This window comes from Sinocyclocheilus rhinocerous, unplaced genomic scaffold (assembly GCF_001515625.1).
Source record: "Sinocyclocheilus rhinocerous isolate Xijiao unplaced genomic scaffold, SAMN03320098_v1.1 scaffold3220, whole genome shotgun sequence".
Taxonomy (NCBI): Eukaryota; Metazoa; Chordata; class Actinopteri; order Cypriniformes; family Cyprinidae; genus Sinocyclocheilus; species Sinocyclocheilus rhinocerous.
In genome coordinates this window covers 382,011-385,664 of record NW_015648158.1, presented here as the reverse complement: position 1 = coordinate 385,664, position 3,654 = coordinate 382,011, and the positions used below count along the sequence as shown (strand labels likewise).

Genomic DNA, 3,654 nt, shown 5'->3' with positions numbered 1-3,654 from the left:
GATTGTGTGAGTGTGTGTGTCTGTGTGTGAGTGTCTGTACGTGTGTGAGTGTGTGAGTGAGTGTGTGTGTGTGTGTGTGTGTGTGTGATTATTCAGCTCCTGCTGTAATCCAGCAGATGTGTTCTCAGCTAAACAGACTCAATCTCGATGTCTTTCAGATCTGTTGTGTTGTGTTTGAGCAGGTGTGGTGGAAGCGTGTGTTCTTCACGGCCTGAAGCGACGGGCCGCTGGCTTCCTGCGCAGTAACAAGCTGACGGCTCTCTTCATGAAGATGGGGAAGATGTTTCCACCAGCCGAGGAACTCTGCAGAAAAGTTCAGGAACTGGAGCAAATCATCGAGAACAAGTGAGAAACAATACAAAGTGCAAAGTGTTTTCTTTCTATGCTCCTTTTCCATATAATACATTACATTTAATAAAAATAAGAATAATTATTATTATAATACGGATGTTATTATATCCATTTTAATCTATTATTATTATTATTATTATGTTTAGATCAAATTCTCACATTTCTGGCATTATCCTGTGTTCTTTGTCTGTTCCTTATCCTTAGAAAGGTGTTATATAAATGCAAAATATAATAATAATGATGATAATAATAATAATAAAAGCTATTATTATTATCGTTATAAGGATATTATTATATTTTAATTATTTATTTATATATTTTATTATATCTTGTTACTTTTCTTCTTAAAGGTGCTATATAAATGAACATAATGACAATAATAAAAATAAATGTAAAAATAATTAAGAAAAAGAATACTATTGTATTTATTTATTTTTAATCAATTATATTAAATATATAAATACATAATTTTATTCAATTATATTTATTATTAATATAATTATGTCTATTTATATTTAATAATTCTTAATATTGTTAACAATAATACTAATTATTATTATTATTGAATTAGTAATCTAAATATTTCTGCTGGTTTGAAATGAATGACGATTGTATTTGAGTATTGAATATCTATAGTAAATAGGGTTAATTAATTTGATTTCATTCAATTTGACTTTACAACACAAGACAAAATCAGGGTCAGATGAGTCAAGAGAGCGTCCGAAAACAGCCCAGGCCACTCAACCTGTCGCCGCTGGCCATCAAACACCTGTGGATCCGCACGGCGCTCACAGAGAAGCTGCTGGACAAAATCATCCTGTACTTGGTGGAGAACAGCAGGTGAAGCATTCATGACAGATAGAGCTTCTATACACTAGCTAGCACACTGCTTGGCTGAAACAGTATGCAGTGATAAACAGCTATTGGTCACATGACCAAACTGTGTTGCATGTTAAATTTAGTGAGTGGCATTCAGTTCACAAATAAAAACTATTATTTTGCATATTTAATCCAGTTTTGTGTACATGTTTCATAGTTCATGGGCAGGTGTTTGAAATGAGGGTTCCAGTTACACGTACAGTTAGTTTGTTACAATGGAAATGGAAAATATGCAAACTAGGCAGCAGTATGTGAACATCGATTCAACTGAATGAATTAAATTAAACGTGTGTTTTTATTCATATTTCAGCAAGTTTTATGAAAGAGAAGCTCTTCTGAGAGATCCAGTTGACGGCCCAATCCTCGCATCTTTGCTTGGTATCAGTTTGCTTTTTTTAAATTGAATATTATGCATACACTACCATTCAAAAGTTTGGAATCAGTAAGATCTTTAATTTTTTTAGGAGAAATCTCTTCTGCTTTTATTTGATACAAATATAGTAAAAATTGTGAAATATTATTATAATTTAAAATAGCTGTTTTCTATGTGGATATCTGTTAAAGTATAATTTATTTCTGTGATCAAAGCTGAATTTTCAGTGTCACATGTTCTTCAGAAATCATTCTAATATGCTGATTTGCTGCTCGAGAAACATTGCTGATTATCATCAATGTTGAAAACAGTTGAGCTGTACAAGAATGTTCAGCATCATTACTCCAGTCTTCAGTGTCACATGTTCTTCAGAAATCATTCTAATATGCTGATTTGCTGCTCGAGAAACATTGCTGATTATCATCAATGTTGAAAACAGTTGAGCTGTACATAATGTTCTGTATAAAATGTATGTAATTATACATATACTCCAGCATTCCTGCGAGTCCTACAGAGGACAGGCAGTTTAGAGAATAGATGTGTGTGTACATATTATATAATATATATATATATATATACACACACATATATATGTGTGTGTGTGCGTGTATGTAAATGATCATTTTTAATTGTATATTATAGTGTAATTGGGATATTATGATGCATAGAGCGCAAAAAAGTATTCTCGTAGCTTCGTAACTTTACAGTTGAACCGCAGATGTCACACGGACTACTTAGTCGATCAGCTTGGTACTTTTCTGGACGTTGATCGTGGTAGTTACCTTGCTGTCTATGGGAGGGTCAGAGAGTTCTCGAATTTCATCAAAAATATCTTAAATTGTGTTCCGAAGATGAACGAAGGTCTCACGGGTTTGGAACGACACGAAGGTGAGTAATTAATGACAGAATTTGCATTTTTGGGTGAACTAACCCTTTAAGATTTTGTCCGAACGCTGTGTTTCTTTCAGTCGGTCCCTGTGCTTTGGAGTACACAAAAGCGAAGACGGCCAATCATTTCTGGACAGACCCCTCGGCTGATGAACTGGTGCAGAGACACCGCATTCACAGCGGACACTGCCGGCAAGATTCCCCCACCAAACGCCCGGCTCTCGTAAGACGTCCAGCATTTAATGTTCATTTCTCAAATCTCAAATTAGACGGCAGTGAGATCCCAAAGTGTTGTTTTGTAGATCCAGAAGAGGCAGTCGAGCGGCAGTATGGATGACCGGCCGTCTCTCTGGGCGCGGGATTACGTCGAGTCTCTTCATCAAAACTCCAGAGCCACGCTGCTCTTCGGGAAGAACAATGTCCTGGTGCAGCCGGTACGTCAGCTGGGAAGCGTTACTTAGACATGCGTGACGATACTCTAGCCATAATGCGCTTTAATTAAAGTGTGGCAGTAAATCTCACGCGGTCTTTCAGACAGACGACATGGAAGCAATCCCAGGATACCTCTCTCTTCACCAGACGGCCGATCTGATGACGCTCAAATGGACACCGAACCAGCTGATGAACGGAAACATGGGGGAGTTTGATTATGAGAAAAGGTGACGCGTGTTATGATTGTGACGTCTGCTTTGTGGGAATGTTTTTTTAAATCAGCATTCATTTCTCCACAGTGTATATTGGGATTTCGCCTTGACCATTCGTCTGGAGGAAATCGTCTATCTGCACTGCCATCAGCACGGTGAATATATCAACACTGAGCATCTGTAACCCTGACATATGAAATATTAGTCAGAATAATTTTAAAAAAAAAATTTTTTTTGCATGTGTTTTTTGTTGTTGTTGAGTATCGTTTTTAATGCATCAGGCTTTTATGGCTCATACAGTGTGATATAAAGGAAAAAACAGCTCAGTTTTACTCAAACTGAGCAAAAATATGCAATTTGGTGCAGATGCTGATATTTATATGATGAAATTCTGCTGCTTGTCGTGTAAATCAATGAGATCTTTATAACAGTAGAGCAGATATTCACATAAAATGATCTAAATATCAGTCGTCGCTCTTTATCTCCAGTACTCTGTCTCAGTGAGATGAGATTGAAATG

The 3,654-nt window shown here is 36.3% G+C and overlaps 1 pseudogene; it reads left to right on the top strand.

Moving 5' to 3' along the window:
• LOC107709667 (small G protein signaling modulator 1-like) overlaps positions 1 to 3,654 on the top strand; it is a 21,467-nt pseudogene that overhangs the window by 2,259 nt on the left and 15,554 nt on the right.